The 12,584-nt window shown below is 35.5% G+C and overlaps 1 long non-coding RNA gene across 2 annotated transcripts in view; it reads left to right on the top strand.

Moving 5' to 3' along the window:
- LOC140599009 (uncharacterized) overlaps positions 1-12,584 on the top strand; it is a 72,772-nt gene that overhangs the window by 32,425 nt on the left and 27,763 nt on the right. The window contains exon 2 of one of the 2 annotated variants that reach the window (XR_012001579.1): positions 6,810-9,215. This is a non-coding gene — a long non-coding RNA (uncharacterized lncRNA). The remainder of the gene's footprint in view (positions 1-6,809; positions 9,216-12,584) is intronic. The other variant, XR_012001580.1, reaches the window with a different exon arrangement.

Genomic DNA, 12,584 nt, shown 5'->3' with positions numbered 1-12,584 from the left:
TATAAGTAAAATTGAGCTGGTTCTCATTCAAATCTACTGTGTCTATGAAACAAGGTTTAGTCATGCATTAAATGAAGGTTTCAAATAACATTATGCTGGGAATTTGTTACATGTTAAACACCAATAGTTTTCTTACAATATGTTTATTGGCATAACAGTATATGCAATAATAAAATATAATAAAATTTTATAAGGCTTCATTCATACCAATGGCTCCCACAGCCAGAGTTCTTCACATGGTGAGTATAAAATTAATAAAGAGAATGAATCTGTGGAAGTAGCATATAAAAGATGTGAAAGGCTCAACATATTAAGCAGTAAGGTATGCCAGATCTGATTCTTTTGGCAAAATTATAGTACTAGTGTTTTAAAAATAGCTTTGAAAAAGCAAACTTTCAGTGATTTGGAAACAACTATGTGCAGGTGACCAAGAGGAAGGGGAAAAAAAAAAGTACAAACAAAAGATTTGAATTACTCTTTCAGATGGTACACACAAAAGTTGTTTGGATAATAAGATCAGAGCTTTTCTGCCCAAATGCAAAGCCCTGAAGGGTGTTGTTCCCTAAGAGGAATCCCTTTGGGCCTGGAAGGCTTTGGGGAATTTACATTATCTCATAGAAACTAAATCATCCTTGATCACACAATTAGAAGAATCAATTCAGAAGATATTGAAAGCAAAGTCACTCTCAAAAGCACACCCAGGAAATGTCTGAATGGGTAATTGGTAAAAATATCAACAAAGGGAGAAGAGGATGCAAATTAGTCAAAGATAAACTTCATGATAATACCTGGATCTAGGTGTCTGAATAAGATTAACTATAGCTATAACTACCAAATGGCACAGTAGCATTATAAAAAGCTTAAAGAATATTCTCTTCTTAAATCTTTGTATCAATGTACTGTAACTAATATGTTTTTTCTAATACTGACTTCACAGCTGTACTGGTAACATTGTAGGCCCTGATGGTCTGAGCAATTACTGTAAAGCTAGATCTAGTTATTTGCAAACATTCTATTTTCAGATTTCTCTGGAGGGAATCAGCCTTTTTGAAAGCTTGAATTTTTCAGCTGTTAATAAGTCTCATATTCAATAATACTGTGGTAGGGATGTTATATTTACTAATTCTAGGATCATCTGTTTTCTCACACATAGGCATTGTTTTCCTGTTAATCTGATGTAGGGGTTATGGCAGTTCGGTTGAAAATAATAATAATAATAATAAACCTGGTTGCCATAAAATAGCCCAATACTCCTCAGAGTCAGCAAAGGAAAGAGAGAGAGAAACAATTTGCTAAACTGATCATAGAATAATTTACTAGTCAATTAAAGAACACTTTACTGCAATGCAAAGGGATTTCAAATGCTGATGAATTACACTAAGATTGCTTTCTTTATTTGCATTGCAAAAAAAGGCAGATCACAGTTTTCTATAAGGAGCTTCATAATTTTGTAATTTTCTAAAGCCTGAACTTTTATTTTGACACAAGGGCCATGTTCATCTGAAGACAGTCACTCTGGTACTTTCCAAGTGTGCCACTGAGAAATTGAAATTAGAAATAATATATTGCCAGATGCTACAATCTAAGGAGCCTTGTAAAAAGCAGTACTCAGGTATCACTTTGAAGAACACCTGTTAGACGTTGCATTTGAAATGAAATGCTATTTGAACATTTTAACTTTTAAGCACGATTTTTGATTTATTATAATTCACAACTATTCCACATAGGAACTTTTCATAGCAAGCTAAAGACATGTCAGTTTCTGATGTTCACTTTGTAGAAATAGTGACCGATCGTAGCTGCCAATTACATTTGATCGGTGTTGAAATATGCCTAGTCAATCTCTCATGTTTGGTTTCTGCTCTAGAAGTTTGATGCATGAAAATATGGAAATAAATAATCTTCTAAAAATATTTAACTTTAATATTGTAATGCTCTAGTGTTGAGATCTTAGAAGAAAGCAGGGCTTTTTGATCTAGTACCAATACTATGCTGTGTCAGTTCTAAGGGAGGATATGTAGCTTGAGAAAAACTTGCAGAGATTGTAATCCTAAATTTTTACCTAAATGGAACTGTATGATCATATAATAAAAGTAGATATATAATGCTGTCTAACTTGAGTATCAAACAATGTAACTAGGTCAGTTTTTGAGGTTGAAGATGAAAGTGTCTTAAGTCTTTTGATTGGCAATTGTCTCAACTGTATGGACTTTAGCTTTTTTTTTTTTCCATTTTTTTAAGATTTATTTATTTGAGAGGCAGAGAGAGCAGGAGGAGGGGCAGAAGGAGAGGGAGAGAGAATCTCAAGCAGACTGTCTGCTGAGTGGGCTGAGCAGGAGCCAGCTGCAGGGCTTGATCTCACAACTCTGAAATCATGATCTGAGCCAGAATCAAGAGTCGGATGTTCAACCCACTGAGCTACCCACATGACCTGCTCCTCATTTTTTTTTTTAAGTGCTGTACTGACCTAATTTTTGAGGCACTGGCTAGGCTAGAGACTGGTCCCTTCCTCTCCTCAAATAGCTGATTAAATCTACAATCCAAGCACCTCCTTGCTGTCCTTTAACTTGCATACACCACCCCAAGCCACTCTGAGACCAGGGAACACACAACTAGTGACAGCAGCCCCTATGCTCTTGGAGTCCTCAAAATTATTCAGATTACTAAAACCTAGCAAACTCCACGCTGTTTGCCACACTTAGGATGCCCCTAGAGCTGCAGCTTGCTGTTCTCTTGTCCTCGTCCAGCCCCACGGATGCTGCGCAGCAGCCTCCTCTCCTTCGGAGCTATAAGAGAGCTCTGCCTTTCATCTGGGAGTCAGTGTGCTGCATCTCACCATCAAAAGAATCTTTGATTCTTATAAAACACTAGGCAATTCCAACTACTCCATTAGGGTAGTGTATTTCTTCTCAAATGAAACCCGAAGTTCTATTAACTAAACCTTGCAGGTCTCTATGGGAAGAACGAATTGAAAAGGGAGAAAGTAAATCACCAACAGTTTTGTGTTTGTGTCTTTTGTCATCAAGGTCTATTGTATAAGAAAAACAGGAAGCAATGTTTTTATTTTCTTTTTAAAATTCTAGTGCCACTTCTCATGGTCCTTCCTAAGGCCCATACTCAGGCACTAAATTCTTTAGACCATTAAAATGGAATCTATTTTCTGGCTGCATTTATTTTTGTCTAGAACTACTCCATTGTAGTTATTTCAATATCTAACCATCAATTTTCCAATATCACCATCCCTCAGAGGGTTGATGTATCATCCATTATACCTCACCACCACCTCCAGTGGCATGCCCTAGACCTCAGTCATTTCTGAAAGCCATGTCCCCTCCATAATTACAATGTAATGTCTTCCACCCTATGACCACCATTTCCAGTTTTTCCAGGTGACTACCTCCGACCTTCACTTCATTTTAAAAAAGATTTTATTTGCTTATCCATGAGAGACACAGAGAGAGGCAGAGACACAGGCAGAGGGAGAAGCAGGCTCTTTGTGGGGAGCCTGATGTGGGACTCAATCCCAGGATTCCAGGATCACAACCTAAGGTGAAGACAGAAGCTCAACCACTGAGCCACCCAGGTGCCCCTCCTACCCTTCAACACCCTTTCAATTTAAGTAAGACCCGCAGTCCATTCATTTTACCTCCTTTTCAAAGTTCTCCTCCACTCTTATGACCACACTTTCCTTCTAGCCCAGTGTAGACTCCATGTTCACCAAGTCAATGACTGCAGTGCATATATTCACTCTCTTGCTTGCCAATTTTATCATCCTATTTGCCTAGCAAAGCAATAGCCGTAGTTGGGACTAATTTTTCTCCAACTCTGTGCCTAAAACAGCACAGCTGAATTTATTCAGAGAAAACACACAGAAAAATGCAGGTTCATATTATCTGTAATCTCTAATTTTCTGTATTGACCTCTTAATGCTGCCCACTATCCTACTCCATTTCTCTAGTCCATTTATTCTCCATTCATGGAAGATCACTTTGTTATCTTCTCTCTACTCCACAATTCAAGACCTCTGCTCCTGGCATTCTCTGCTTTATATTCCATGTGGAAAATAAAAGCTTTCAGAAATAGACTAAGCCACATTTCCACCACCACACATCCTCATCTAACTGTACCTTTGCTTTTAACTGCTCTTGATTTAGAAAAGTGGTCCCAGTTCCTATATAATAACCCTCCCCTTGTGTACTAAACACTGTTTCATGTGGCCTCAGCAAGAGAAATTCTCTTTTGCTGTCCCCTCTCCATCATATAAAACAGAAATATGATTCGAGAGTTCCCTGGTCTCCTTGTCTACAGCCCCTTCCCTACTCTTCTCTCTTGAACCCTGCTCAACTGGTTTTTCACCATCATCATTCTACTGACTTTGGTCTTCTCAAAGTCCACCAATGGCCTGAACTGCTAACTATAGCAATTGTGTGATCTTCATTTCATAACATCCCTAAAAGCATTTGAACAAATTAATCAATTTCTTTTCTCTAGAAATACCTTCCTTACTTGCATTCTAAGCTAACACATTTTCCTGATTTTCTTCTCTTTGTGCTTTTTTTCATGTTCAATTTCCTTTGGTGTTCCTACCTCATCACTGCAAGCTCTAAAGTTAGATAAGTAGGCCAATCTATACCCATCTTCTTTACCTTCTGTCCACTCCTTCCCTCTGTGAGTTCATCTCTTACCATCAGTTTAAAGGTGCTACAGGTTTCCCAATTATAACTCCAGCTTGAAACTACTTGGACTCTATTTTCAATACACTTTTAACATTACCTCTTGGATATATAGCAGATCTTTCAAAATCAAATTCTCTACCTACCATGCCAAGTTTTTGTCTTGCTTTCTAATTTTCTCCATCTCAGTCCAGGACTGCTGCACCTCATTAACTGCTCAGATGAAGAAACTTCACCTCTAAAGAATTCTTTCTGTTCTGATCCACATCCAGTCCATATGAAGTTCTATTTCCATAATACTCACAGACCTTCACCATTCTACTATCAATACTTCTCACCTTGATTATTTCAAATGCCTTCTAAATGGTCTCTTTGCTTCTGCCTGCCTTTTCTCCCTGTTTCTTCTCTCCAGTTACTCTATACACACCAGCCAGGGAGGTGTTTTTGTTGTTGTTGTTGTTGTTGTTGTTGTTGTTTTTATTGTACAACTGATCACAACACTCCTTTTTTATAAACACTCCAAAATTTTCTCACTTCATGTAAAATAAAAGGTCAATTTCTTGCAATGTTTTTCCAAAGTTTCCACTACTCTGTCCTTCTACCTCTCTCCTCCCTCACTCTACCCCAGGCATGTTGGCCTGTGTTGTATGTTCACCATAGGAGGCATGCTGTCACCTCAATGCTCTACTCACAGATGGCTGCGTGTTTCACTTCATTTCCTTTGGTTCTTTGCTCAAATATAGCATCTGCAGCAAGACCTTTCCTAATCCCCAAGTCAACTTTAAATTACTAACCTCTCACCATTAGACTCAAATATCACCATTTCTTTTCCTGATTTATTATTAGCATTACATCCTGAGAAGCATACATTTTACTTGTTTAATTATTTTCTGTTAATCCTTCTTCCACATTTCCCCTAACCTCTGACATACATCAACAGAAAGAGGATTTTGCTCTTTGAGTTAACTCTGACAACCCCAGTGCTTAGAAAATGCAAGGCACTCAATAAATATTTCAGGATCTCCATGACATAACTCTAATTTGGCTTCCCATTTTGATCCAATATTGTTCTAGACAAGGTTTAAATTCCAGTATATTTTATATTTTTAAATATTTTATTTATTTATTTATTTGAGGGTGGGTGGGAGCAGAAAGAGAGGGAGAGAGAGAGAATCCCAAGCAGACTCTGTGCTGAAATCAGAGCCTGAGACAGGGCTTGATCTCACAACCTTGAGATCATGACCTAAGCAAAACCAAGAGTCATGTGCTCAGCCAACTGCACTATCCAGGTGCCCCTCGTCTATTTCAATATTGACTGAGTAGTCAGTCAAAATTCTGTTTTTTCCTTTTGTCTAAAAGCAACACTAAACCTCACTCTCAGTTGCTTTATTTCTAATTGATACTTCTATCTTTTAGATTTTATCTGCTTCATAAATATTTGTTTCTTTCACTAAATTTAACTACTTTTTAAACTTTCATAATTTTTAACATTTTCTACAGCATTTTAATATTTGCATAGTATATCCCTTTTTCATCTTAATTTTTTTCTGATCTTTCCTAAAGTGACTATTTAAGACAATATATTTATTATAATCTATTTTTATACATTTTAATGTAGATGCATTGATTCAAAAGAATATCCTCAAGTACTTTTAGAAGTTAGGAAATAATCTATATCTGATACTGATGAATGCATAATATAGAAAAGAAAAATATATAACTCTCTCTCAAGGATGCAAACTGACATATAGAACAGTAAATAATTTTATTTATTTTATGGCACAAAGGAGGTGGTAGTAAATTTTCTCCTTTGTGCTATCCTATCTATCTTTATGATTTGAAGAGAAGGATTCTACATGAAATGTAAAAGTTTTCCATCTTTCACTTATAGTAGCTCTGAATTGTTAATTCCAACCTATTTTAAAACAAAAATCATGATCAATAACAATAATGAGGATATTACTAGTAAATATATGCACAATATTATACATGCCTTTATATAATATTTTAGCAAGTTTATGTTATTGGTAAATCATTTAATAGCAATTGTGCTCTGTTTAGTATTTTATAAAACAAAGAAAAATCTCCAGTTTTAATAACAGCTCATATCAATTTTCTTTTCTTTTTTTTTTTAAGATTTTATTTATTCATGAGAGAGAGAGAGGCAGAGACACAGGCAGAAGGAGAAGCACGATCCATGCAGGGAGCCCGACGTGGGACTCGATCCCAGGATTCCAGGATCACACCCTGGGCTGAAGGCAGGTGCCAAACCACTCACTGAGCCACCCAGGGATCCCCTCATATCAATTTTCAAAGTATTTCTTGCAGTGTGTCACTTCCTTATCACCCATAGATAATGTTAAAATAGGAGTGAATCATGGCAGTTCTCATATATGAATGTACTAAATGTCAAAGTGTAGGTTTTAATTTAGAGTGATGGATTTATGTAAACCCCTTGCTAAGAATTTTTAACAACCATATTGAAAAGACCATATTAAAGTGAAAAAATAATATAGAATTATCTGATAAGGTTTCACAATGAACTTTCTAGATGCACCATGAAGTCTTGGAAAAACAATACAATAATCAAAGAAGAACGTAAATTTTTCTATGTTGTCTAGTATTTACTTTATGGCATAGAAGCCACTTGTAATAGTTGACATCCTGTGACAATTTATAAAATGAAATAAAGCTTGCTACTTCAGGTGTTGAACAAAATGACTGTGCTATTTTCACCTGAATTCTTATGAAACAAAATATCATTTCATCATAGAATGACCCCCATACCCTGCAACTTTTCAAACTTCACTTTTACTTTGATTACCAATTTGTGTCAGAAATTATAGAAACACATCACCATCCACATCCTCCTCTCCCATTCCTAAACTTACTTTGCCAGTAGGATCATTATGTAACTAGACCTGTTCCCTCAAATATGAAAGAGAAATCTCTGGCTTTTCTCTAATAAAGATGCCAATAGCTTCAAAGGCCATTCTGTTCATCCCACGTAAACTGGGGTGCTGTGAACTACCACAAAACCGAAGCAACTGAGACATTGTTTAAAGCAATGACTCACCCTTTACATTGATGGCAATTTGAATAATAAATCTTTGCTTTGCTATGCCACTGAGATTTTGTTTTTATTGTTACAGAAATTAACATTAAGTACTCTCTCTGGCTAACATAGCAGTTAAGCAGTTTATTCATGCAGACCTAATATGAGATGGGTTTTGCATAGACAAAAATAACTCATTCTATTTTGATGCCCACAATTGAGATTCTTCGTTGGAAAATATCTTATAGTTATATTCTTATATGCTGATATTCAAGAAACTCCATAGTTAATTTTAACTGTTACCAGAATGGAAATAAAAGTTATAAGGATAAGGCAATCAAGGTCAAATAATGAAATGTTAACTGTGAAAAACTCTACTTTTAATGAAGGTATTATTTGAATAAGTTAACTTTTCCAAAGCAAAAAACAAAAACAAAAACAAACAAAACAACAACAACAACAACAAAACCACCAAGAAACAAAAAACCTCAGTATGAATGTGTTGACATTTGCTTGGCTAAAAATCCAAAATACCAGATCCTGTGAAGCAATAGACTTACCCACAAATTGCAAAGTACACAAAGACACTAATTGCAGTAACCGCTCTTTAAACAATCACGTAGAAACGTATCAGTGGATAAGCTGTCAAAGAAGTTCCATTTAAGGTTTTCATGAAAACAAAACAGAAAAAGAAAGCCTCTTTTTCCAAGGAAGTAGACAATATAGACTCTGTCTAATTATTTTCGGTGTACTGGCTGTTTACTGAAGGAAAATGTTTATCTAGAGAACAGGTGAGATGTGAACTATTTAAATGCTCACATTTTGTTTTTTAATTCTAATTTCAGTAGTTTATGGGCACACAAACAGGGATTTAAAAAAGAGAGCACCAACGATTTTAATTTCAAAAGCAGACTCATGGAAGCACAGTGAACAGCCACTGCTCTCTCAGTTCTACCGGGCACAGCCCATTATTTCTCCATTTCAGACATCCTGGCAGGCACAAGTGATGAACCAGATGATAGGTCATTGACATTTGCATAAAATAAGGGTGACTAGAAGTGTCATGTATGTCATTCAATGCAGATTTTTAAGAATGGCAACTAGAGTTACAAATGGGAAATGTGTAAAAAAAAAAAAGGGAAATGTGTTACAAGTCTGTGTATCTAATTTAAATTGGGATACAATACAGAAAAAATTGTTAGGTGCTGACAATTCCGTATCTTTCAGATTTTGATTTTAAGAAAATAACATACAGCCCTCTGCCTTCAGTTAAGATCTAGACATCACAAGCGGTGGCCCTACGTACCCTAAGAACAAGAGTCAGATGGAACACCAGCCTTTTCTACCCACCACAGAGCTGAGGATAACAAGAAACATAATAAAAACAAATTCCAGAAAGTGTGAAGGCTTTGCTAGGAGAGAAGAGTCCACACATGCTTTCTTTCCTGCTGAAATGGCAGGTGTGGGAAAATATTCTCAAGACAAAGGTAAAGCTAAAGTATCCTAAATTTTAATAAATTTGTACTATCCAGGTGTAGGCTGATACGGGAGATTAGAATCCTGAGGAGTTACAGCCAAAGACTGAGTCTGTTCAACACACCATGTTTTCTTGTGTCCTCAACAGACAGAATCACACATAACCCTCCACAGGCTGGATCAGGGCAGAAGGGCCGAGAGATTTCCTCCTCCTCTCCCTCCTTCACTTTGCTTTATATGCACACAGCAAAGGCCAAAGGCCCGTATAAAAAGCAAAGAGAAGTCTGGGGTGTTGCCAGTGCTCATAGCCTAAGCCTTGATAAACAAGTATTGGTCAGAGAATATGTGAAGATAGTGATAAATGCAATAAAGCCAATTCCACATTAGGTCAATCCACTCCACATTGATGCTTCAAGACAGAAAAGACATGCTTTTTGGAGGGGGGGAGGGGGCTAAATAATACTTATATTAGTCTATAATGTTCTTTCACATACCATGTCTTTTATTTTTTTTAAAGATTTATTTATTTATTCATTCAGAGAGAGCGAAGAGAGAGGCAGAGACACAGGCAGATGGAGAAGCAGGCTCCATGCAGGAAGCCCGATGTGGGACTTGATCCCGGGTCTCCAGGATCACACCCCAGGCTGCAGGCGGCGCTAAACCACTGCACCACCGGGGCTGCCCCATACCATGTCTTGAATAAAACTGAGACACATGAGACACAGATACACACAAAGATGACCTATATTAAAAAAAAAAAAGTTTGTATCAGATACAAAAATCATCATTTTCTGTCTCATATATCTAAATTTTATTCAATACATCTGTGTAATATATTATATATATTGTTATAGAGGCTATTGATGTTTACAGGGAAAATGAAACCATATATTATGAAGTCCCTGACATACGTAGAAATAAAATATATAAGTTCTTTAAAAGGTTCAACTAAAAATGAATTATTTTCAGATTGACAAATAAATGTTACAACTCTCCTTTTTATATTCAATTTTTGTATTGAAATAAAATATAAATATACTCTATGAAAGGATGGTATATGTTTCAAGGAAAAATTTTGGAAATCAAACAAGTTTTTATTTTTGAAGGCAAAGAGCCTCACTCATATCTTGTACATTCACTAATACCTTAAAACTAGAAATGATAAGGCAATTTGATTTAAATATTATGTGACATCTTTATTTTATGTTACTACAAATGCTGTTTTCAAGTTTTATTATAATAATATATTTTATCTTAATAATAATAAGAGCTGTCAGTGTAAATGACATAGTTTAGCACTGCATACATATTTCTTTACTCCTGTAAAAGCAAACAACATACACCAGCATGTATATTTTTTCAGCTTCAATATCAAAATTTCATTTGTCCTGAACACAATACTAATATCAAACAAAGGTAACAGGGGTTGTTCTGATTTGTGTGAAGAATTAAGCAAAGATTTCTTAGATAGGACATAAAAAACTCACAACATAAAAGGGACTATTGATAAATTGTGTTTCATCAAAATGTAAACTTCTGTTGTTCAAAAGACAACATGATGAAAATGGAAAGCCAAAGGCTGGGAGGTAATATTTGCAAAATATATCTGATTAAAGACTTGTATTCAGAACATGTAAAGGACTCTCAGGGCTCAATAAGAAAACTCTTGAAAAGGCATTTACCAAAGAAGAGCTATGAGTAATAAGTAAACACATGAAAAAGGTTCAACATTATTAGTCATTAAGCTAACAAAAATTAAAACAAAGATAACACCACACATGTATGAGGAAAACTAACTTTAATAAAATTGGATAATACCAAATACTAGCAACTCAAACTCTCATAACATTTTTATTCTAGAAAATGAAAAATGGTATAGCTGGTTGGGAAAGCAGTTTGGCAGTTTCTTTTATAGGCAAATAAAAATGTGCCATAGGATTCAGGAATCCCAAACCTAGGTTACTCACCCAAAAGAAGTGGTAACATATGTCTACACCAAGACCCATTGTGATTATTATAGTTAATAGCCAATAATTGTGGTTAATAGCCACAAGCTGAAAATAGCATGTATGCTGTTAATCAGTAAATGGAACAAATGTCATAGTACAGCCAGAAAGTGAAATATGACTCAGTAATCCATAGTATTGAACTGCCTAAAAATGCAAAAACATAGATAAATTTTTGAAAGTATTACTTTAAGTGAAAATAATCAGACATAAAAGGTTACACAGGCTATAATCCTTATTCTATGACAGTCTGGGAAAACGAAACTACAGAGATAGAACAATAGCCAGGTTTTACCAAAAGTGGAAGAGGGTGGGTAGGGTAGGGAGATTGAGTACAAAGAGACATGAGAGAACTTTTGGGGGAGATAGAAATATTCTATATTTTGACATCAGTGGTGGTTACGTGAATACATATATATATATATGCATATACATATATATATGCCAAAACACAAAACTGTAAGACAACAGACTGTATGGATTATACTGTGTGGAAATTATACATTAATAAACATCATAAAAATGTATATATTAGATTTTTAGTTTGTTTGGGTTGTCTTCAGAAGCTATTCAAAATGTTTTGGGCCGAATCCCAACAATAAACAGAGAAAAGGAGGTTGTTCTCAATGAAATGGGATGGAATATCTGGTTTGTTCAATGTGATTTTGCTGCTATGAAACTCACACTGGTTTAGTTACACAAAAATGTCAGATGTAGGTTAACAGGTTTAATCAAGAAAAAATTCAAATCATTCAAGTATAATTTGGAATCAAAAATTGGCTTCTGCTTTGGTCATAAGAGCCCAGATTTGTAAACTTTTATATTTCTGAATAATAGTTATTTATAAAGCTTTTTCTAGAACACTCTCAATATTCCACCCATATTTTGGAAAACCTAATTATTTCGAGTCTATATTGTGTTCTTGAAAATACACAACCACATATATGTGCATGATCTCTTTTTCTCATAAACACATGCACAATAAGAATAGTTTAAACTGTGCTATTCTATTAAACAAATCTTATATGTCTGAAATTCTATGCATATATCACCACTGAATTATAGATTTTTTATTTATTTATTCATTAGAGGGGGGGTTGCAGAGACACAGGCAAAGGGAGAAGCAGGCTCCATGCAGGTTGCCCGAGGTGGGACTCGATCCCAGGTCACCAGGACCACACCCTGGGCTGAAGGCAGTGCTAAACCGCTGAGCTACCTCGGCTGCCCACCACTGAATTATAAAATAAGGTTTTCACACAAGTTTTAATTTGTTTGTCAAACCATTTGATTAAGGCCTATCTAATATAAATTCTGTTTGGTTTTTTTTTTTTTTTTTTTTTTGGCTGGGTACAGTATACTTTCTTTTTTTTTTTT

This window comes from Vulpes vulpes, chromosome 5, assembly GCF_048418805.1.
Source record: "Vulpes vulpes isolate BD-2025 chromosome 5, VulVul3, whole genome shotgun sequence".
Lineage (NCBI taxonomy): Eukaryota > Metazoa > Chordata > Mammalia > Carnivora > Canidae > Vulpes > Vulpes vulpes.
This window is presented reverse-complemented; position numbering and strand designations above follow the sequence as displayed.